Raw genomic sequence first — 25539 nt, 5'->3', positions numbered from 1 at the left:
ACTTTCCCAAATTTTGCACAAATTCTATTGTAGAAAAATCCACTTAAAAAAGAAGAAGCAAAAAATGTGCATTTCCACCATAGGCTAAAGCATGAAAATGTGCATTTTGTGGGAATTCGTGCATTTTCACATGTGTGGAAATGCGAATTTGTGTGAATTCAGAAACAAAAAAATCTGATTCCCTTGGCAGGCAGATGACGGAATGAATGGCACCCGACAATCCGCAAATCACAGACAGAACAGATTTTACGTAATCCATATATCCCTCCTCAGGACCAGTTGCACGAGTCTTCCTACCCGAGTTGGCATTGCTCCTTGCCCAAAGGATTCTTGCAATCTCTCCTCCTCTATGTTTTATCCTGATCTTCCAGTCTAGGCAAGAAACCGACCAACTAAACTAGCCAGAAAAAGACCCACATGCTCATCTCCACCCATATGGTTGCAGCATTTGTACCCACACCACAGACATGGTGAAAATTACCACTGAAAGTCACTCCCATGAGGTCGTGTATATGAGTGAGCTGCTTTCCAGAGCAGAAATTTTGGAGTATTTCTCCCAAGGCTCTCAGTATGGTTCACTATAAGCCTTGACAATTCTAATGTTACTCTCAAATACATAATAACCTTTTTCATCTAACAATTTCTCTCCACTTGTTTGGAAAGACTAATCACTTTTATTTGCCTGACTGCAAAGAACTGGAGAGACTATTTACATTTTACTTTTCGCTCATATAGCCTTCAGCTGTTGATGCTGGCAGGAGCTAGTTCACTGAACACAATAGTTCATAATTTTCATAATTTTTCAATGTTACTTTGTGATTTCTCAACAAGCTTCATAGTATAGCTAATAAAAACCTAGGATAGTGGTTAAGATAAGTTAAGGGCCAGGAAATTCCTGGTTCAGATCCCACCTCATCACAAACACTCTCAGTGACCTTAGGCCCTCAACCCCCGCCCCCAAGAACTACAATAGGGATATAAACAACATAGTTGTCAACCTTACAAGAATGTTGGCAGGATTACTCAGATAATCTGTGTGAAGCAGTTTCAACACTTAGAAAGAAGTGGCATATAATTTCCAAATATATATTACTATACCCCCCAAAAGCTTGTGTTTCTTCCAGATGAACCTGGGCAGGAACATCTGTTAGTATTTTTGCCTTTGCAACAGCATTAATAGTGTCATGCTGAACCCTGCCCCCTCTATTTTTGCTCCCCCCCTCGCGTAAGAGGCATTGTTATTGCTGCCTATTTCACAGGGAGGCGGAGAATTTAGAATAATTTTCTCACTGGGGGAAGGGGCAGGGTTTCCACATACTTTTTAAGTGTAGAAGGTAGTCAAGCAGGTCTTTTTATTTATTTTTTAATTTTAAAATTGCCCCATGCACTGCCTCAGCATCACAGGCTCTTTGCATAAACACTTTCAGCCTGGTCGCTCTCCCTGAATTCCCCTGAGACCACATGGCATCGCATGCTCACATAAGCATTCAGGAAGAGCTGCTCTGCTGGAGAAGCCTTTCTATAAAGAGCCCCATGCTGCTGCAAGGACATGGGGAATTTTTAAAGTAGAAAAAAAGGCCACCCCTCAGCCTCCTCCTGCATTTAAAAAAGTAAGGGAAACCGCTCCCCAAGGAGAAAATAATTACAATTCTCACTTCCCCAGCCTCTTTCACTGGGGAGGTAAGAACTTCCATTGAGTTTTCATTTTGCCCCCATCCCTCATGAATTGCCAAAAATGGAGGAATCAAAATATTCAGCACAGCACTAATTAATACATCTCTTCCCGTGATCTCAGCAGCTCTAGTCCTGACAAGTGGGCTTCTCTCACAGCAGTTCTTTAATGTATAATCTTCACAGATACCAGCAGACCAGCCAATTTCCTCACAGCTCCCTCACTGTCTTCCCATAGAGCAACTGACCCAGGCTTTTAAAGTGAAAGTGTTCTCCTAGCTGGTTCACCACCACTGCTTCCAGCTGGACAAATTCATCACACTTACCTTGTGTTGAGCAGTCCCCATTCCACGAGGACTTCAGCCTGCCAACACTTGCAAGCACGGTGTTATAGTTTGCCCACATATCTCTCTTCTGCAGGAACAAAAGGGGCATTGAGCTAGGCTCAGGTTTTACCAACAGGTAAACAAATAAAGAACAGTGACATGCATTTTTAGGGATGCTATTATGATAATAAGATAATCTGAAGAGATCTACTGCATCTACCGTCATACTGAATGAGAGCCGGCACTCGTGCTGTTTGGAGCTGAGGATTTTAAGCTAGTGAAAGAATCATATATAGTGGTGCCTTCAAGGAACAAAATCTATAATTAGGGGTTTATGAGAAATTTGCTTCAGCTTGTTTATGACCAAAATTTACACCTCCAGGAACCAAATGCAATTTGTGGTCAAAGTCTGTACATTCCCCAGCTTGCATTGTAATTCGCACAGCAAGAAAAATGTGTTTAAAAAATGTGTACATTTAAAAAATGTGCATGAAAAATGTGTACACTTTCAAGGTGTGCATAACTGATGTGTGCATTTGAAAAAAAAATGTGCACAAACATACAATTTTTTTTATGCAAAAGCTCGCAATCTGAAACAAACATGAGTCTGAGGTTTGGCACCGTGAGGTCAGGATCGAGGAAGGCAGAAACTGGTGTCTGAATTGTACAGACACATTTTGGCCTTAGGATAGAGATGGGATCACCATTTGGGCTTTATTTCAGGCACCAAAATGTCTTGAGCTGATACTGCCTGGTACTCTACAGGCCTTCCACACCTTTAATTAGTAGCTGGCTGCAGGATGAAAAAAAAATAGAACCTGATATACATTTCATTGTGTATTTTTAAATCCTTTGACTGAAACTCAGAATCCTTTTACCAGCTTAGAACACTGATAGTAATTCTATTACCACTCCAATAGCCATCCCTTTCTAATTCTCTAGACGCAATTACTGTGCACCATGCAGAGTGAATACAAATTAACAGAAGAAAGAACCACAGCAAAAAAAAAAAAGCAATTGAAATGTGGCTGGGAAAGTTCCTGCAGGGGATGCTCTTGTACTCTTCTAGTTGAGCCAAACAAAGTTTGGAAAGGAAAAAGAAACAAGAAACATACCCACAGGAGTTCTATATATGATTGTTTTAACTTCTGCCCTTGGCAATTTATACAAAGACAATTAAAATTTTAATTAACACAGTTATCAGTATTTTTAACTGCACACAGCTAGTTGCCACTATAAAGATGGCAATCAAGAGTTATATCGAGTAAGGTTTGATTGTGATTCAGCTTTTTAGACAATAAGAGTTGCCGATAAGGTTGCAAATAGCAAAGCAGTCCTCCGCCCTAAATGAAATAGCTTTGTTAAACAGCTGTGTCACCCTTTTCACCCTTCTGCACTGATGACCAAGTACACTCCAAATGCAAATTCAACAGTGAGCTTGAATGGAATCATAAACACCTGGGAAAGGACAATGTCGCCTTGATTCTTATGAACCACCACTCTAGATTGGTCCAGTGGTCACAATTGCTTTCATTTTATTTATTTTTCTCCTTCACTTTGAACATTTCTGAGTCATGGATCTAGGCCATGGTGCTGGGGATGGAGGAGTTAATCCACCCCCTCAGTTGCTATTAGCCATGGAAGGAAACAAAAACGTAGAGGTATTCATTTTGCACCTGTATGTTTTTCCTCTCTGTGGTTTATTTATGTATTTATTTACTGTATTTCATCCCACTTTCAGACAGCTATTGTCTCCCAAAGCCGCTCACATCAATAAAAAAAAAAAAAGGAAAAAGGCCCTGCTATCAGGCTTACAAACTAAAATGAGAAGACACACAAGGAAGGCAGATTGGAGGGAAAAGTAAGAGGAGATCAGTTTTTTAAGGCCAGAACAAGGTGGTGAACTCTCAGTCAGCTTTTAAATGCACTTTGGGCCAGGCTGCTCTTCCCTTGCTCGTGTTCTTGCTTGACAGGGGCTCTGGTTCTTCAAGCTAATGGATAGGGCCAGAGCATTCTTTCCCCTGCAGTCCCAAGGCAACTGTTTGTTGGAGATGAGTGTTTTTTTGGCAGGGAGGGGGAAGTGAGCTCCCTGCAGCTGCTCCTTCTCTGGCCAATGGGTGGATCAGGTTGGTCTTCCCCTTGTCTTGATGTTATTCCTGGGAAGCAGGGGTGCTGGGGATTGAGGGGTGAATCCACTGCCTTTGCTGCTATTAGGCATGCAGGGGGAAACATACAGGTACTCTTTTTGTACTTGTAATTCCCCCCACCCATGTGATTAACATAGCAGTCTTGGGAGTGATTTGCATCTTGGAATTGGCATGGGAGAAAGAGCGAAAGACAGTGCCCCTAGCATGGCTGGTCCTATCCAACTCAAATCTCTGACATTAAAATATGTCAGGAGATCCAGTCACAGTTCTCTCATGTTACTTGCAATTTGGTCCCATCTGCCAATGCAGTGATTGCAGTATGAGTCCAACATACATTGGAGTATGTCCAATGACTTGCTGTAGAGCAGAGGTGGACAACTGGTGACCCTCCAGATGTTTTTTGCCTACAACTCCCATCAGCCCTAGCTAGCAAAGCCAATGAGAGGTATGAGTGTTGTAGGCCAAAACATCTGGAGAGCCGCAAGTTGCCCACTCCTACTGTAGAGGTATGATTTCTTTACTACTAAATAAACACTTGACAAATGGTAAACGAATGCAAAGAAGACAGAACAAAACAAAAGGAGATCTGTAGGGATGGACAGACTCATCCAAGTCTGCCTTGAGCCCTCCCACCCCTCTCACTATGTGTGGTGAGCCGCTGGGCAGTTGTGCAGGGACTCAGCAAGCATCCACCTGATCCCTCAGCGAGCCACCATTTTGTGTAAAAATGGCAGCTCGTTCTTTTATGTAAAGGGCATTTTATGTAAATAGACGCCATAGAGTGGCCATTTATTCAAGATTACAGGCATAAATCTTGAGCAATTGGGGGGGTGGGTTAGAGCTTTAGAAGACTTCTGCTCTTCCTTACAGCAACATGGAGCAAGCAAGATAAGCATTTTTCTAAAGCTCCAAAAGAACCCATTTTTTTTATTTGCAAAGAAGCTTTTTGGAGAGAAGCTTCAGCAATCCTGGAGTTGTTCCCGAATGCCTATTGGAGAGGGAGAGGTCATGTGGTCTCATGGGAGTTCAAGAAATGCTGCTGGGCTGAAGAAACCTCTCATGCTGGGGGCATTTTTCAAGTAAAAAACAAAACAAAAAATAGAAAGAAAATCCTCCCAAACTTAAATAGGTATGTGGAAATCCTGTCCCCCTCCCCAAGGAGAAAAATCTCCGAAATTTCCCCCTTTCTTGGAAAAGAAGCAGAAAAAACAATGCCTCTTTCATAGGGAGAGGAAGAAATCCCTAAAATAGGGGGGAGGATTCAGCACAGCACTAGTTCTACACATATGGCTTTTGGAAAATTCAACCTCAGAAGTGCATATAAATGATAATAAAGTGGCAATTCTTCCAAAGTATCACAACAGCAAACATTAAGCTTGCTGGTAATGCAGATCATATGTAATATGACTACTATATTTCGGGCTTTGTTTTCATGGTCTTTGGTAAGACTAACCAAAGTTAGCCAGTGTGGTGTAGTGGCTTGGGAGCCAGGAGAGCCAGGTTCTAGTCCCCACTCGGCCACGGAAACTCACTGGGTGACTTTGGGCCAGTCACAGATTCTCAGCCCAACCTACCTCACAGGGCTGTTGTTGTGAGGATAAAATGGAGAAGAGAAGAATTATGTAACCACTTTGGGTTAATTGGAGGGGAAAAGGCAGGATATAAATGCAATAAATAATTAAATAAATAACCAAATTGCTAAATTAAGAAGTTTTTGTTTTTTTTTTTTTTTTTTTTTTAAAGGTGGCTCCCTGGAAACATTTGAAATGGAGGAGAGTAGTTTGTAGTTTGGTGCTCTGACCGTAAAGGGAGGGGAGCATGTTGTTCTGAAAATATCTCGACACCCATAAAACTCAGATCCTGTGTTGAAATATACTAAAATAAGCTGCATTATGCAAACTTACAAACAAGCAATCCTAAGCATATGTACTAGGAAGCAAGCCCCATTAAACTTTGTGGGACTTGCTTTCAAGAGAGCTGTAAACTATGTATACTGTAAGCACTTTTCTTCTGATGGCGCACATTTTGAAAATTGATTAGCTTTTTAAAAACAGCCACAGTTAATCATATGGATTTTCATACTCACAAAAACCCAACAACATTGCAGTTAGATATGAAGATCATTAAAGTAAAGAACAGAAATGCTTTCCCAGTGTTTTACATTGCAACAAAGGTCTATACAAAAAGAATTCAAATTCTACACATAGAATAAATCAGGCAAGCAAACACAGTTACCCGATCTAGAGATTAATGACTGCTAAGAAGTACCAACATATATACTAGAGGTCTGCTCTGCTGCCAATTTACAGTCTAGTGAGTTAAAGTTAGAGATGGGAAAATTACCCTTGGCTCAGCTTGCAATTTGTATGCATGTGTGTGGTTCGAGCTTTCCTGGGGAATGCTCGAATTTCTGCTAGTCATTTCAAATTTTCTGGGAAAGCTCACAAAAATGCAGTGGGGTTGGACCCAGGAGCTGCCTTCCATGGATGGAAGTGTTCTACTCATGGAAGCTGCCTTGGCCTGATTTTCAGGGATTCCCCCCACACACCACTGCTCACCCCATTCAGCAGAGTCCCCCAAACTTCCATGTAGCATTTTCAGAAAGTTGGGGGGGGGCTGATGTGGGGAGGAGACAGTGACTACTTCCACCAGCGCAGTTGCATGTGCCTAAATCTGTATTTAACCCAGGAGCCTGAAGGCTTAATTTGATGTTCTTGAAGAGTCATTTCCTGCTGAAAGCATGGCATTTGTAGTTTTTCCTTTCTCTCCCAAACTGAATTGGGAGATATAGGAAACCACAGATCCCATGCCTCCCTGCAAGACATGACAGCCCAGTTCAGGAGCTTCCACATATATCTCTATCAAGCCCACCTCCTTTTCAACTGTGCCTTTTTCTTTTTGCTTGAGGAGGTGGGCAGGGGATTGCCAGGCAGGGCTGGATAGCAGCAGGGGCCAATCCCAGCCTTTTGACGTGCAGCCTCATCTCCATCCATTCCTAGCCAATTTTATTAGCTCCATATCTGCTCGTTTATACCTAAAGAGATTTGTTAGCAACTTCCATGCATTATTTTCTATAAATCCCCATGCATTACAATACACAGTGTGATTCTCACGTCCCCATTCATAAGCATCTCCTAATATCACCATGGAAGTTCACAATGTAAGATATGTATACACATGCAATGTAATAATGCAGGAATATACCTCAATGCTGTAGTGTATTGTTTCAAAACACAAATAGAAATTCTTACATTTAATTTGTAGAATGAAATCCAATCTTTTAAGCACTTGAAACACTAGACAAGTGAAACTAGAATGTGTAATACAACTAGATGATAACACTGGATTTCTATTATGTTACTTAAATGTAGCTTTTTTGATCATGATCTCTCTGCTGGAAGTATATAATCTAGCGCTGTGCCGAATATTTAGATTCTTCCATTTTCATGGGGAGGAGGACACAAAAACCCTGGCAAAAGAGGCTGGGGAGATGAGAATTCTGAATAACATTCTTCTTGGGGAAGAGGACAGGATTTCCACTTATTGTTTAAAGTGTAGGTGGTGGCTGGCTGAAGAGTCTTCTTTCTATTTTTCTTTCTTTTCTTGTTTTACTTTAAAAATGCAGCAGACTGGGACTCTATATAGAGAAGCTTCTTCATGAGACCACATGACTTTGCCCTCTCCTATAGCCATTCAGGAAGAGCTCTCAGGCTGCAAAAACGTCTTTGTAAAGAGTCCTGGGCTGCGGCAAACAAGATCTAACAGGCCTTTTAGAGCTTTAGAATAACTGTGTTCTTCTTTGAAACTACACAGAGCAAGAGGGTTTTTTTTCCCTAAAGCTCCAAAAGTCCCATTTGTGGGCCTTAGATGCAACTTTGGGATGCATAAAACATTAGCAATGATATAAGCTTGATGTATAGTAAAGTTTTTATGTACAATATAGGACAACATTTCAGTGGCTGCTCTTCAGCTGATCTCCTAGAGAAAAATACATGGCAGTTAATGCAGTTGTTTTTAGCATGGCAGCATTACAGTGTCCTTTCAGATTTATTTCCATATTGAACTTTGTCTTGCATAGCAATCTAGGGATGTGGGGTTTGTTTTGTTTTTAATTTGCTGATTTATGTTACAATCTCTGGTGAGATTTATTATTTCTAGTATGTCGAATTACAATGTCGTAAACGTGTAGGATGTGAGAATACGCGGTAAAGCGATCTTTGCATTGTTTTTGTTTGGGCTCTTAGTTTTGCCAGGAGCTAAAATATTTAGCTCATAAGAAGTATTGCTTGCTGATTTAATGATGCCGCCATTATTTGTGTCACTGAATGCTGCACATTTTAAAATTCACTACCATTAGGCTTTTGTCTCTCCCTATGTTCTCAAACTGAATTTGTGTCTGGGGTGGGTTGTTTTTGTTTTAACAAAACACCACCAAGACTACTTCTATTTCTTCTTCTTTTAATTCTGTGCTTCATTTCAACTGATGTTCATGACTAGTCTTTTATTCCATTGTGCTTGTTGATGGTATGAATATATCAAAGCATCCCTCCTGCTTATTGTAATAATAACTTTGATTTTAAATTATTGTTAGACAGGGAGGCCTGGTGTGCTCTGGTCCATGGGGTCATGAAGAGTCGGACACAACTTAACGACTGAACAACAACAATAATAGTTCAGGCTCCAGGTTAAATGCTGTAATTACTCTCATCACAGTGTTTTTCTCACTTGTTATGTAAATTCCAGGAAGCATATTGTAACATTCTTCTTAATGCACTATACCATGGGTGGGGAACCTATGGCCCTCCATATGTTGTTGGACTACAATTCCCATGCCTGACCATTGGCTGTTATGGCTGGGGCTTATGGATGGTGTCCCACAAAAGATTTCCCACACCTGCACTATACTATGGAACACTTCTCTAACATTGGTTTAACAGCAAAAGCAAGGATAAAAGGGAAGGCAAGAAAGACTTCCAAGCAGTTTATCAGATTCTCATCCCTTTTCTTTTAATGTCTGTTCTTGGGTAGCTAAAGGGGGAAACTACTGGCATATTGCATTATTAGTTTCTAGTTCTAAATTTTGGAATTGGAAGTACATGCGTTGTCTAACCACTACACCACACTGTGAATCCCTAACCACTACACCACACTGTTTCTTAATGTGCTCCTCCTGCTACTTTAAGAAGGTTTGTTGTTGTTGTTAAAGATTTCTAAGGGCAAGTACAATTATGGAAAAAGTCTTCTTTATTAATGGCTACTAATAAATATTCTTCCAGTAAGCACCTGTTCATTACATATGTAGTTTACTAAAGATAATAAGCACTAATTGGCATTTTCCCCAGATGTGTGTTCTGTCCTTTGCCAGTTCTAGAACATTTAATATAATGAAGAATAATTTGGAGGTACATTTTTTTTAAAGTAGGAGATGGTAATTAGGAAATATGAAATATTAATTCATTTTGTAATTTAAGTTTAAAAAGTTAACTTTTAAAATCTAATTTTTCTGCTTCTCCTTGTTTGTATAGAATAATTATTTTTGCAGCTGATAGATGCATTACATTTTTAAAGTATTATGTTTTTATAATACTGTATATTGTAACAGCTCAATTTTTATAGATTTAGTTGGAAGTAATTTTTTGATCTAGAGCATACACAATCCTTAGCACACACTTTATGAGTCCAGTAGGGTCTGATCAAACAAGATATATGAGATCCATATGGGTGGGCAACATTGCTTCTAGTATGTGTATAAATCTTTATTGTTTAAAGCCATAGGCCATCACAATTTCAAGTTAAAATAACAATTAAAATACATGAGACCAGAAAAAAAGAAAAAAAACCCAGATAAAATACATTACAGTAAAAATACAAAGGAGGAGAATTAAAATAATTATAATAAAACAAGAAAGTGACACTTGCCCTCAGGATTGGCTGGCAAGAGCAGTTAAATGCCTTTCCCTCAGCTTCCTGGCAGCACAAGCAAATTTGGCAACCTGTAGTGTAATATAATCATCATTACCTGCCAGCAAATAGCAAACCTGTTCCATAGTGGATCTATTTTCCAAAGAATTAAGAGTATACTGGAGGTATTTGGCTCTTGGGGACTCATAGAGGGGGCAATGGAAGAGATAGTGATCAATATCCTCAACCTCACCGGACTCGCATATACAAAGTCGTAGATGGAATGCGACTTCTTAAAACCTCCCATCCAGGAAAGCAGAGGGCATGCTCTGGGCTGTAAATGAGATGGAATATAGATCTCAGCGTTGTGCATACAGGGACATTCTTTCCTTGTAGAGCTGTTTCACTCTGTCAGTGTTAGAAGAGGGTAAGACATCTGTACTAATCCCAGAGTTAAATGTGTCTTACAGATTTTACCCAAGAATTTTATGTTGGTGTTTGTTTGCAGTTGTTCTAAAAAACACTTTTTAGGTAAGCGAGAGTCATGCACACAAGACACCTTCAGCCAGTGCAGCGTGCACCTGTGCTTCAATAGAGTATCCCTGTCTCTGCCTGCAATATGGGGGCTGGTGTAGCTTGGGGGACAGCTAGAAGGGATCTCATGAAGGGGTTCTGCACCACCTCTAGGATATAAACATTTGTATATATCCAGATCTCTGCACCACACAGCAATTGGGGCAATATCTTCCTCAGAAACATCTCAGTTGCTGGTGTAACCAGGTTCACCCTTTGAGATTTAAAGAAACGCATCAGAGAATATATGGAGTGGGAGGTCTGCCACTTAGCAGCCTCCAAGTGGCATTTCCATGAAAGAAGAGCATTAAACCCAAGTCCTAGATATTTAAAACTGTGCTGTTGGTCAATGGGTTCTCTTCTGAGTTGCAATGGGTAAAGCCCCATGGTTAAATTTAGCTTTTGATCTTCATTCCCTCTTTTGACCTGTTTTATAGTAATTATTTTCAATAGGTATGTTTTCTCTCTGTCCTTTTCACTTCATATATTAATATCATTAATCATTAAAAGGTGTCCCCAACCAGTCGTGTCCGACTCTAGGGTGCGGTGCTCATCCCCGTTTCTAAGCCGAAGAGCCAGCGCTGTCCAAAGACGCTTCCGTGGTCATGTGGCCAGCATGACTGAACACCGAGGTGCACGGAACGCTGTTACCTTTCCCGCCGAGGCGGTACCTATTTATCTACTTGCAATTTCTTGCTTTTGAACTGCTAGGTTGGCAGAAGCTGGGACTAAAGACAGGAGCTCACTCCGTCACGCAGCACTCGGGTCTCGAACTGCTGGCCTGCCGACTTTCCAGTCTGCAGTTCAGCGTCTTAACCACTAAGCCACCACGGTCCCCATTAATCATTAGCACCTTTCAAATTCACTCTGCTTTGCTATGCAATTTAAATGTTAAATTATGAGTGTGGACAAAGAAATTACACCTAGGTGAATTTAAAGCACAGCCAAGAAAATAATAGTCTCTAGTGGGCTTAGAGAAATGAGATTAGTCTTGGAGATAGCCTAGGTACCTAAAAGATGGGTTATTAATGAGTTATGAATGAAAGCCAGAAATGCAAGGAAATATTCACAATGTTTTGTCAAAGTGGTTCAAATATCTGTTTTCTTTTACATAAAAGTGTGTGTGTGTGTGTGTGTGTGTGTGAGAGAGAGAGAGAGAGATTGAGAGAGAGATTGGACTGCAAACTGATCAAAATGCACTACAAGTGAGCTAGCATTTTAAGGTAATTTATTTCTATTTGTCCACCCAACCAAGCTTTTTATAATTCATTGAGTTGGATCCAGACTTAGGTGGCAATCCTATGCACACTTATCTGGGAACAAGTCCCATTGAACTCAGTGGAATTTTCCCGAGTAGACATGCATAGGATTGTGCTGTTAGTCATATTGAAATCATTGTCTTGACTCACTTGATTTCAATGGGTCTACTCTAAGTATGATTAAGTCTGGATCCAATCCATAATTTACAAAATTTCTCTGTGTGTGCATGCACGCACATGTGCATATATAGAACATCTTACAAGAAAATGTCCAACAATACAGATGCCCTAATCACATCATTGACTACAACATCAATCGAGTATCGAATCGGTAATATCCAGGGATACCCTTCTTTCTGATGTAAAGACTAACTCTTCAAAAGAAAACTGCATTCTATTTGCTATGGACTACCATCCTGCTGCCCCTGATTACCACAAGATAATTAAAGATAGTTAAGGCACAATCCTATGGCCGCTAGACAGTGGCTAGATGGCCATAGCATTTTTCATTTTGTGGGAACTGAGCCAGCGTTCCAAGGTCGGTTCCCAGAAAACCACCCCCTCACCCCCTCATAGGTGGCACAGTTTGTCCCTGGCTCTGCTTTTCCTATCCGCCGTCTGGCCTCTCCCCTCCCCCCCTGAGCTGCCCCAGCTAGACAGCCAAAATTTGCTGTCTAACCGCAAATGCAGGGCTGCCAGAGTGCGGAAGAGAAGATCCCCTCTGCGCTCCACCTGCCCTGCATTGAATAGTTGGTTGCCTCCAAGTTCGGAGGTGGCTGACTATCCCCGTAGGATGCACCCTTACCCTATTATATCCTATTGTGCTTGTTTAACGGAAGCCATTTAATTCTCTACCATGCATCCCATTCAGGAAACCACCCAATCTGCATAAATTGTTAGTTAAAGCTGCTCTTAAACAAGATATTTGCAACCCAGGAGCATACATTGTAAATGTATGCACTTTGCATTACCTGCAGTTACCTCCAATAAACCACTTCTTTCAGGAGCGTAGTTACTAACAAAATATACTGCATTGGGCAACCATTAACATGCACTTCTACTAATGTGGTTTATTTAATTGAATGTAAAAAAAAAGATATTGTATGCAATATGTAGAGAAAACTACAATGGACTTGAGAACAAGATTCTGTAACCACAAATCTGTGATCCTTAAATAAACTGGAGCAGCCTGTTGCAAGACATGTCAACTCACCATCACATAGTCTCTCTGATTTACAGTTTCCTCCAAAAGAACGAACAAAAGACAATGGCATGCCTGACAAAAGGGAAAATTTCTAGATCTATAGACTGAGAACTCTTAGACATAATGGCCTTAATCTGGGGACAATTTGTAAGCATTACACCAATCAAACCTCTGTTTTTTTGTTTTTCTCCTAAGGAACTTTCATCTCCAGACATACCAGACTGGACTGCCACTCCTGATATCCATTTAACAGCACAGCTACTGATGAGGGTGGAAGCCAAAATGTTTTGCTTAAATATATTCTTGAATATTCTGTTGTTAGTCTTTTTGTCTTTCAGAGAGAGAGAGAGAGCTCACAGGTGCCAGCATCTTGAAACATAACAGTCTGTGCTGGATCAGATATGTCCAACAAGCATATATCCAGCAGTGGTCTACCAGTTGCCTCTGGGAAGCTCATAAACACATAAAAAATAAAAATAGCCAGTCCATGAGTCTTTCCCCCAGCATCTGGTCAACAGAGGTAATCAGATTAGGAAGCTGCTTTACCTTTTACATCTAACAGACATAGCTAGAGGCTGCCATCATCTTTTGCAGTAATTGATCCCATATCTTAAGTATGTGTTATATAAAGTAATACTTTATTTGGACCATCCTAAAATTACTACCAATCAATTTCAGTGGATGATCCCAAGTTTTAGTATTATGACAGAGACATACAACATCTCTCTCTCTCTCTTCACTATTTATACAGCATTCAGGATTGTAAAGACCAATACGTCCCCCTTTAGAGAACTAAAGCTGTAATCCTATAACCGCTGAGAGTAAGTCCCACTGAATGCAGTAAGACTTGCTTCTGAGTAAGGATGTACAAGAATTTCATTTCTGTTCATAAATCCTATGAATATGTCCTGTTCACAATCCCAAATGGGAACAGGATCACTTTTGGGGAGAAATGTTAACAAATTCCCAAACTTACAATCACATTTTAAAAGATGCATTTTTAAAAATGTGCACTTTAAAATGTGTTTTTTTTTTTACAACTCATTTTCACGCCTTAGTCAATGGAGGAAGAATTTGCACTTTTAAAAAATACACACAGAAATGTGCACTTTTCCCGTTTGAAAGGCACACTCCCCCCACAACAGTTCAAAAACAAAAATGAGACAAACCAAAAAGAGCTTTGAAGTAATTTGCAGAGACAGACAAGGTTGAAAATTGCTTGTTCTCCCATACTTACTTCTGAGTAGAAACTTAAGGGTTTTGCCCTAACTTCTTTAGCCTTCACCCACAGGGATAATCTTGCATTCAGAATGTTATATTGCTTATGCATAACCAAATCCAAGGCAGGAGTATGCATCTATGCATATACATCCCAAATACGTACTGTTCCCAGGTCATAATTTTGATCACAACGTCATGGTATGATATTTAAGCACATACAGGAAAATTCAAAATGACAGCATCAGTGCCACTAGTTACATGCTTTCTTAATTTTTTTTGTCCCCAGTGGAATCATTTCATGATAAATGAGATAGGAGTGAAACAAATACAAAATTGTGATCGTGACTACTTAAGAATTCCAATATTGGGATTTGTCACATGCATATCTAATCATTCTACCTCTTTTCTCCCTTCATCAAGAATAACTTGGAGTGAAGGGCAAGGACTTTGAACTGAATGCAGGGATAAGCAAGTCTGCAATTTCATTTGGATGAATTCCAAATTAAAATATGTGCTTTCAAGAGAGAAGAACAGAACGGGCCATTTGGGGCACATCCCCCTGCAGTGATAGAAAATAGTGTTGTGATCCTAGAGCACTATTTTAATGGGGGTGGGGGGATGACCTGCCTTAGCAAAGTGCTATGAGTACAAGCCCCAAATATATAGCCAGCCATGCTTAAAGCATAGCTGGTGGGATTTCTCCCCCTCCCAATCTACATGCTGTTCTTATTGCAAACACAACTCCATCTGGTAATAAGCAGGCATTAAGGAAAAGCTGAAAGTTAAACAGTAATTCTGCATTAAACAAATTCACAGTGTTGAATGTTTGATTCACAAAGTGAATGTCAGTACTTGACTCTGGCTTCATCTCCTTAATGTTTTGTTTTAAATTAAAATTGATCCTCTTTGTTCAAAGATTGTAATTTGAAACACCTTACAAGCAATTAGTCTCCAATGAATCTATTTCAAACGTACCCAGCCTAGGCAATATTTATTAACATGCACTCTCTCCGTCCTCTTGTTATCACAGACGACTGATGATGGTGCAGCCCTAACAGTAGCCCAGTGGCATATTGCATGAAGCATTGCAGGGCTGATAGCACATTAAACTCTACCATTAGGGGGGCTTCTTCCTCTGAGAAAATTGTTAGTGGAACGGTGAATTTTCCCTTCTACTTTTGCACTCCATTGTACTCATTACAACGCACAGGGCTTAATACTTCTAACAGCTAAGACTGACTCATGAGGGTAGCTGATTTATTACACAGTCGCTCCCTCCCATGAACAATTATTCACAGATGGGTAGGTCCATTATGGGAAGGGAGGGACAGAGAACACGCTGCTATTTTAAAAGTAGGGTATCATTTCTCAGTGTGAAAAATTTCCCAACAAAAGAAAATGCCATTATAAATCTTACATTTCATTTGTCATTATAAATCTTTCATTTTGTTTCAATCAGGCTTTTGACTAATATAACAAATGCTATTTTGCAGCCGCTGTGTTATTAGAGATGTTTATATAATTTAGAAGCCGTGCTGAAGGGAGCCATAACTAAAAACCAATTTTAAAAACACGAGAAAGACTCCTGATGATTTTCAAGTATTTTTAAACGCTGTAATTACACTCTTTCATAAATCAAACTTTGGGAGAGGGCAATCAGCGAACACACTGATCTTATCCTGTATGCCAGCCATGCCTTGTCTTGCTATATCGTCCTTTGGGAAATGACTGAGATAGCCAGTCAGCAAGGTATCCTCCTTTCTCCTTCCCATAAATATTCGCTAAGAAAGGGATGAGTGACCCTTGGCTCAAAGCCACAATGCAAAAGCCATATGTTCTGCTGTCTGACTCACCTGTGTTCTGTGGAGAAAGGTATCAGAAGGCTGTTCTTAGAACAAGAACGCTTCAAATCTATTGAGCAGGTACATTGTTTAAATAAAAAGAAAGGAAGTGTTTTCTCTACAGCTGTGCACAAATGGGCTCTCAATATTCTCCAGCCTATTTGTGGGCAGAGAAATGGGGGGGGGCAGATAATTTCACTGAATTTCCCTGGGGGAGGAGAAATTCTCAACAGTTTCTCACAGGCAGGGTTCCCTATTGGCAGGGCTTGTAGCACAGCTTCTTTATTTTTCATAAGGGTTTGGTTTTTTTTCATGCTGCAACATATCAACTCTGTTGACAGGTTGAACCCCATTCTGCATCCACTATAACATAGGGGTGTGTGTGTGTGTGTGTAGGACACTGTTGTGTCTATCTCCAGGTAAGAGATGCCATTAAGTGCCAAGCTAGAATCTGCCCTCCAATTTCTTGAAAGTTGTCTTCCTCCATGAAAAAGGCTTCCATTGTTTTGTCTCATTCTCAGGGTGTTTTATAATTTATTTTCATGGCATGTTTGAGCTTACCTTGTAGCAGCCATATCGGGGGTCAGACTAAGTAGCCTCATGCAGTCTCATGCTTCATGTTCTTGCTGAGCTCTTTCTCCCTTGAATATATTGTTGTAAGCTGACGAGACACAGGAATTCCTTATCTTGTCAAAGGTCATACAATTGTATATCTTGTTCTCTGCTGTTCTCTTCTGTTCTCTCCTTATCATGGATACCCTATAACCCAGTTCTTGTATTATAAACAATAGTGCTAGGAGAAGAAATGTTGAGGACTGCAACCCCACGTGGGAGGGAGAGGAGGAGCCGTTTCATATGTGTCACAATGTCTATAAAACCAATGTGCTAATCTAAATCGGGGCTTCTGGCTCTTTGGAAATGATTCCAGCCTTAAGCCCGCGCGTTAAATAAAGAATCTCTTTTTCCTTCACTCCGTGGTCTCTCTGACTCTGGGTTCTGCAACATAAATGGTGCCGTGACTCGGATCTGGCAGGCTCTGAGCCAGACAGGTGGCAGTTGCCTGCTCTTGATCGCCGCACCGGGAAGACGAGCTCGGCGCATGCCTCCCTTTCTTGGCGCCACCGACCTTTTTGTCGAGTGAATGGGAGAAAGCCTGCACCGGGATCGCCCAAACGGCAGCGAGCGGCAAGAGAACCTTGAGAAGCGGAGGAAGGAACTTGAGCCCTGCCTGTATCGCAGCTGCAATTAAGTTGAAACCCACATTGGAAGCCTTCAGGAGAAAGGCAAGTATATGGGAAAAAGAGGGCCCCGCCTTTAGGGAGAAAGGCCACTGGGCAGAAAAAAAGAGGGCCCCGCCTTATGAAGAAGGTCAGTGTTGGTGGTATACGTATACAAAAGAACCTACTCCTTGCGGGTAGAAGGGGGGCCTGATCACACCCCCAAGTGGGCGCCAGTACCTAGCACGCCAGTACTCAGTAGGAAGCTGAGGAAGCTGGGGAAGCCGTTTTCCACTCTGGTAAAAAGTGGGAAAAGTGGGTGGCAGGGACATATGGATGTAGTGGAGAGATTGATGATTGTGTGAGTGGCTACTGCGGTTTCTGACGCATACCGTTGACCATCCGGGTGCCCAGGCCAGTAGCAAAGTGCGTGGTGTGAAAAATCCTCTTGTGTCGGCCAGTGAGACCCCTTACTCACTGACCAATTCCCATTCCCTAATTGTGTCTGTCTTCAATTTAGGAGGGAGGCTATGGGTGGTGGGGGAAGCAAACCTTGCACCCCCTTGAGATGTATGTCAAACAAAGAAGGAAAAAGGTTTTTTTTAAAAAGATTCAGAATAGAAAGAGAAAACAGCAAAAAGCTCAAGGTCGAGCTGAGAGGAAAAAAAAAGATCTGAGGCTGTTAATTAGAAAAATGTTGCAGGACAGTCTGGCTTTTAACAAAGCGTGGGAGCGTGAGAGTGTAAGGCCGAAAAAGTAGCTGTTAGCCTAGCGCGCCGAGAGAGGGGGGGCAGGAAAATTGCCCACAACGTTCTGAGTTGTGCAACATCATCACCTGGCCTAATTGAGATGAAATCCCTAAAAAATGGAAACTGAAAATGAAGACCCAGAAGATGAAGGCAAAATAGAAAATAAAGGTGAAGAATCAGCCCCCAGAGCACAGGCTAGACCCCTCTTCAAGTGAAAAGTGTGCCATAAGACTGTCCCAAAGCAGAATGAAGCGGAAAGACCACGTTGAAGATCTCTGTCAAGGTAACCGTGTTTATCTTTGAACTGTGTTAAAATTGCATAGAGCCTGTAGCTACTAACCATCAGCTATATGATTTCTGAAGAGCGTAACCATTAAGCTTTTGCCGTGGGATTCCCTGCAATGAAGAAATCTCACTGATTTGAGTGTCCAGTGTTACACTGCCTAAGTGTGTGTGCTAAAGAGACCGAGAAACCAGACAGCATGTTCCTGGCCAAGCCAAAATCACGCTACTGCCATGCTCCTGGAAGCTGCAATAAACTGTGTAAGCTGGGAGACCCAACCTGATTGAAAAGAAAAGAAGATATTGGAGCAACTGTCTTAAAAAAACAATGAGATCTGTGTAGCTGGCTGGCTGACGCTGTCAGTGATGTTACAACTTTAAATTAAGACTGTTTTCCTGTTTGAGACCCCAGCGAAGAAAGCTGACCCGAGTTATTTGTTGCCCGTGCCAAAGCAAGAATTTGGCTGCCCTGTACCTCATCGTGTCCTGTTTTAAGCTTGAGATTTACAAATACAAACAAACTGAGAAGCTTCCCTTTGAAGTCCTGCAAATCACCCCACCGCCTCCCCGAAGATTAATGGCTGCCTGAAAAATGCAAGTATAAAGCGATGCCCATCACCCCCCAGTGTCCTGAGTTTCGGCACTCAGTGTTTCAGTGCTTTCGTGTACCAGGTTAGAAGAGAAAAAAAAAGAGTAAGTTTTTAAAATGTCTGTGAGAGAACCTGACAGAAGTAAAATAAAATTTACAGAGGAGTTGCCCAAGTTAAAGCGTCATGGCTAGAGAGCTGAGCTGTGCCGCTCTGTTTAGACAGAGGCCTTGCTAAAAAGTTAAAGGCCCTTGTCTGTCAGAAGGGGTGTAGGGCCACACTTTCCCTTTTTAAACTGATGCAAAAGTGGAGAGCCTTTGCTGGAAACATCGCATCTTCATTGCCCAGAGCCTTCTCTGTTTGCCTCCATCAATGTCTGGGCTTTTTAGAGACACTCTGCACATGGACTAAAATTTTAAATTGTCAAAGACTTGCCATGGACAGTGCTATGAAGCTTTTGATAAACTTGAACTCTCATCGCTGTGGACCGTGTGTCTATGTTTGTAGTCAGCTCAGTGTACAGCAGGCTAAGTTTGATCTATAACTTTTAAATTTCCTTCTGCCAGAACTCATGCAGCATAGAGTTGCCAATGCAAAAATGGTGACCTAGAACTCTGCGTGTGTGGGTATGCCCGTCCCTTAATTTTAATGGGCCCTGAGCTTTCAGCCAGAAGAGCAGTATGATTACTGGATCTGCTCCATCATGCCGTACCATGCAAGAAGTGTTTTCCATTCATTGTGTTAAATTGCAAAAAAAGTTTGTTGTGTATATTTTATGATTTCTTAAATATCATGAAATATATGTTATATTTGCAAATTAGTGTTAGTTGCAACTCCAAATAATACTAAGTGTGGTTCCCAATGGATGACAAGGAGAAGAAAGAAAAGGCAAGAGGCAAAAAGAAAAAGAAAAAACATTTATAAAAAAGAAGCATGGCCATAGTTGCCCCCAGGGTAAATTAAAAGCAGCTGATTGTGCCTGGAGCTTATTACCTGGGTAATAAAGTAGCCACAATAATGTAATAGTTCTTTAAGATAAAGAAAATCTAACTAGAAGGAGAAGAAGAACCTATCCCAAATGTGTGTCATTGGGACTAGTGTAAGGCAGAAAGGTTTAAGTAAGTGAGTTTAACTTGAAAAAGATAAATAAAGAGACAAGGCTGGTGCATGGAGCAGAAAGTTTTATATAAAAAGTTTGAAACATGATCTGCAATACAGGCAGATCAGCAAAGAAAAAGAAAGCAAAAGAAAGAGAAAAAATTGTCTTCCCATACTAATAAATAAAAAGTGTTATCAAGCACTTTGGGAAGCGAAGTTGTTTACAGGAAGCTGTGCCTGAGAACCAAACACTTCTAGCCTATGCTGAAAATGCTTGCTAGTGTTATGGGTAACATGTATGGTATAAAACCCATTTAGCGCAATAGCTCGTGGTTCAGAGAAGCTGTCTGATCCAACCATTAAGTATGCCTGTGTGCTGTAAGTTACCCAATAAAGCCTCCTTGTAAGTACCCCCCCCCCCCGCTGGAATCCCAAAACACAAGTTGGGCTAGAGCGCCTCACCCAGTATCAAACCCTGCTGTTAGAAGCTATGAAAGCAGGTATGAAGAAGTCAATTAATATGACCAAAGTGTCTAAAGTGCTGCAAGGTGCCACCGAGGCCCCAGAGCGTACTTGGAGCGTCTTTCAGATGCCTATCGCCAGTACACCTCCCTCAACCCAGAGGCCCAAGAAGACGTGGACGAAAGAAGAAAAGAAGAAGACCCGGCAGAGGCAGAAGATTCTTAAAAAAGAACCAGTGTGCCCAGTGTGGACAAGATGGACATTAGTGGCATGAATGCCCAAATAAAATAAATCAAATACACAAAGGAGAAAACCAAAGGGGCCAGAATGGGCGAAAAGGGAGACAGCTTGAGAAGGGCCGTGACATTGACTGTGAGGGGCCGTGACATTGACTTCATAATTGACACTGGAGCAGCATCAAAAGCAATCAAACGTTAGCCTTAAACAAGAAGTCCAAACACTGAACAAAGTTCTTCAAGCCCAGCGTCGCTTTGTCTTAGAAAATAAGCCCCCAATTCCCATCACAGAAGTTCATCCTTTCCAACCAAGAGTTAAAGTATGAGTTAAAGAGGGAAAAATAACCCTTTGACTCCCAGATAGAGAAGACTGAAAACTGTCATACTTTCCACCCCCACAGCTATGAAAGCAGCTGGAGTTAAACCCTGGATACATTAGACATGAGTCAAGAGAGCGAGAGGGGGAGAGTAGACTGTAAACAGAAATCCTAAAAATCCTTTAAAAATCATTCTAAAAAAGCAGTAAGAAGACTCAGGCTAGACCTTACTGTGGACACACTGGGAAACTGTCCCCCTGCATATGGTCAGACCTGCAACTGGAGAATTGAAGAAGGGGACTAGACCCTACTGCAGCTTGCCAGGTGAATAGCTGCCCAGCGTACGGTCAGATCCCAAAGAAGATCAAACATGCGTGTTGTAGTGTTAGTAGTGTTGCATTGTGTTTCCTTAATAAGGTGCAAAAAGGGGGGTCTGCCCCTAGAAAAAAAAGTTTGTCCCAGTGATTTGCTGATAATTACTGGCTTCACCTGGCTAACATCATGAGAATAAAACATTTTTGTTTGCCAAGAGGTATACCTGCAAACAGGCTTATTAGCTCTTGCCTAATACCTGTCTGTAGACATCCTGAGAAAATTCAAAAAGATACCATGTTAAAAGTTTATGGTGTAAGTTTAACTTATTCCCAAAATGCTAATTGGGGCATGGTTGCAAAGATCCTACCCCCTACAGAGTTCACTCTATGCACCCCCATCGTTGCTGAAACAAATGCTACGTGTGCATGAATGCTTAATTGTCAAAAATTTTCCAGAAAATATAAAGCTATCCCTGGCCCCCTTCCACTGTAATAAAATTCAAAACATATCTTTTAATAATGCCCACATACTTTTGCCTCATGGATGGTTTTAGACATGTAGTTCCCGCACTTGGTCATTCATTCCTGCCAACTTGTCTGATAACCACCCATGTTGCCTCAGCCGCCAATTGAACTGGTGCCAATTCTTCCCCTGTAGCCCGAGAAAATCCGTCAACGGCAGCCTCGAGCACTCCAACTAACTAAAAATTGTAATAGTCATGTGCAGTTATATTTTGACTCAGAAAAATTGGCCTTAGCAATGTCACTGGTTAAGGTTCCAGGTTTAGCCTTGGCTGATGGTCTAGAAATCAACCGGTTAGCTTGCAGCTTAGCCAAAAGCATAAATGCCACCTCACGAGCATTGTCATTGTTAAATAAAGAGTTGCGTGATCTAAGAGGTGCAGTTCTAGAAAATAGAGCTGGTATAGATTACCTCTTCCTTCTTCATCATTTAAGTTGTGAGACACACCAAAAGCTCTGTTGTTTTAACTTAACTAATAATGGCAATGCTGTAGATGAACAGATCAACAAGCTGCACAATATAGTAGCTAACAAAACAATAAGACAAAACAATTAGCTCAATTAGTTGACCCCTTGGCTTCCAGATCTTAGCTAGCTTAAAAGCGTTTTTCATCCTAATTCTACCAGTGTTGTTCATAGAGATACTGTTATGTCTCTGCGTTCCTTGTCTTATGAGCTGTTTAACCAATCTGTTTTATGTCTCAGCTAATAAAACTGCTGCCCTCTACGCTCTAATAGCCCAACAAGAGGCTAAGTAATATGTATGTCACAAAAAGCTTTGTATGGTTATCAAAAATGCTATAATTGTAATGAAATTATGCATTTAAGGGGGGAATGTAGCAGCCATATCGGGGGTCAGACTAAGTAGCCTCATGCAGTCTCATGCTTCATGTTCTTGCTGAGCTCTTTCTCCCTTGAATATATTGTTGTAAGCTGACGAGACACAGGAATTCCTTATCTTGTCAAAGGTCATACAATTGTATATCTTGTTCTCTGCTGTTCTCTTCTGTTCTCTCCTTATCATGGATACCCTATAACCCAGTTCTTGTATTATAACCAATAGTGCTAGGAGAAGAAATGTTGAGGACTGCAACCCCACGTGGGAGGGAGAGGAGGAGCCGTTTCATATGTGTCACAATGTCTATAAAACCGATGTGCTAATCTAAATCGGGGCTTCTGGCTCTTTGGAAATGATTCCAGCCTTAAGCCCGCGCGTTAAATAAAGAATCTCTTTTTCCTTCACTCCGTGGTCTCTCTGACTCTGGGTTCTGCAACAACCTAATCACAGCTAGCCTCCCAGGCTGCCTGCGCTTCCTGATCTGAAAAGGCCCTATGGGAGGAATTACCTCATGGTGCCTTAAACTGGGCTTTAATTGATGTGTAGGAAGCTGAGGAGGCCACAGACTGCCAGAGATATGATCATGCAATGTAAAGCAGGACACTTGCTCACACTCTTCAGCCATCTCCTAAGTAAGGTGAGCTCAAGAACCCCAAACCCAGCCAATGAGGACTTCTCCAAAATATTTTCACCATTGAATTTCTTTTCAAAAGCCATTCATTTCTATTAAATTGAATGAGAATGGTAAAAAAAAAAAAAGTGGGAGAAATTTTCAGCACACTACTTTTCTCAAATAATGCTCTTTCCAAACCCAGTGTTGTATTTTTAAGATAAATAGAAGTGGCACAGTGCATCTGAGGACTAGTAATTATGTTCATGTTGGACAATGGTAAAATCCAACAATATTTACATATGAGTAATAATTTGAGGTTGGGGATTGTTGTTGTTCAGTCGTTCAGTCGTGTCCGACTCTTCGTGACCCCATAGACCATAGCACACCAGGCCTTCCTGTCCTGCGCTGTCTCCCGGAGTGTGCTCAGGTTCATATTCATTGCATCGGTGATGCTATCTAGCCATCTCATCCTCTGCCGTCCCCTTCTCCTTTTGCCTTCAGTCTTTCCCAGCATCAGGGTCTTTTCCAGGGAGTTTTCTCTTCGCATTAGGTGGCCAAAATAGTTGAGCTTCAGCTTCAGTATCTGTCCTTCCAATGAGCACTCAGGGTTGATTTCCTTTAGGATGGACTGATTTGACCTCCTTGCAGTCCAGGGGACTCATAAGAGTCTTCTCCAGCACCACAGTTCGAAAGCATCGATCCTTCAATGGTCAGCCTTCCTTATAGTCCAGCTCTCACAGCCATACATTGCTACTGGAAAAACCATAGCTTTGATTATACGAACCTTTGTCAGCAAGGTGATGTCTCTGCTTCTTACTATGCTGTCTAGGTTTGCCATAGCTTTCCTCCCAAGGAGCAAGCGGCTTTTAATTTCATGGCTACAGTTACCATCTGCAGTGATCTTGGAGCCCAAGAAAATAAAATCTGTCACTGCTTCCATTTCTTCCCCTTCTATATGCCAGGAAGTGATGGGGCCAGATGCCATGATCTTAGCTTTTTTAATGTTGAGTTTCAAACCAGCTTTTGCACTCTCCTCTTTCACCCTCAACAAGAGGCTCTTTAGATCCTCTTCGCTTTCTGCCATAAGGGTGGTATCATCTGCGTATCTGAGGTTGTTGATAATTCTCCCGGCAAACTTAATTCCGACCTGTGATTCATCCAACCCGGCTTTTCTCATGAGGTACTCTGCATATAAATTAAATAAGCAGGGTGACAATATACAGCCTTGTGGTGCTCCATTCCCAACTTTGAACCAATCGGTTGTTCCATGTCTGGTTCTTACGGTTGCTTCTTGACCCTCATACAGGTTTCTCAGGAGACAGGTAAGGTGGTCTGGTACTCCCATCTCTTTAAGAATTTGCCACAGTTTTTTGTGATCCACACAATCAAAGGCTTTAGTGTAGTCAATGAAGCAGAAATAGACATTTTTCTGGAATTCTCTTGCTTTCTCCATGATCCAGTGAATGTTGGCAATTTGATCTCTAGTTCCTCTGCCTCTTCGAAACCCAGCTTGTACTTCCGATAGTTCTCGGTTCACATACTGCTGAAGACTAGCTTGTAGGATTTTGAGCATAACCTTGCTGGCATGTGAAATGAGTGCAATTATATGGTAGTTTGAACATTCTTTGGCATTGCCCTTCTTTGGAATTGGAATGTAAACCTTTTCCAGTCTTGTGGCCACTGTTGAGTGTTCCAAATGTGTTGGCATATTGAGTGCAGCACTTTAACAGCATCATCTTTTAGGATCTTAAATAGCTCAGCTGGAAGACTGTCATCTCCGCTAGCTTTGTTGTTAGTAATGCTTCCTAAGGCCCACTTGACTTCACTCTCTAGGATGTCCGGCTCAAGTTCAGTGACTGCACTATCATGGCTATCAGGGACATTCAGATCTTTCCTGTATAGTTCTTCTGTGTATTCTTGCCACCTCTTCTTAATCTCATCTGCTTCTGTTAGGTCCCTGCCTTCTTTGTCCTTTATCATGCCCATCTTTGCCCAAAACATTCCCATGATATCTCCGATTTTCTTGAAGAGATCTCTAGTCTTTCCCATTCTATTGTTTTCTTTGATTTCTTTGCATTGTTCATTTAAGAAGGCCTTCTTGTCTCTCCTTGCTATTCTCTGGAAATCTGCATTCAGTTGGGTATATTTTCCCTTTTCTCCC

The sequence above is a fragment of the Heloderma suspectum genome, chromosome 3 (genome assembly GCF_057233095.1).
Source record: "Heloderma suspectum isolate Gila_16-S chromosome 3, 16-S_ref, whole genome shotgun sequence".
Classification (NCBI taxonomy): Eukaryota; Metazoa; Chordata; class Lepidosauria; order Squamata; family Helodermatidae; genus Heloderma; species Heloderma suspectum.
The sequence above is the reverse complement of the archived record's forward strand: the minus strand, read 5'-3'. Positions refer to the sequence as shown.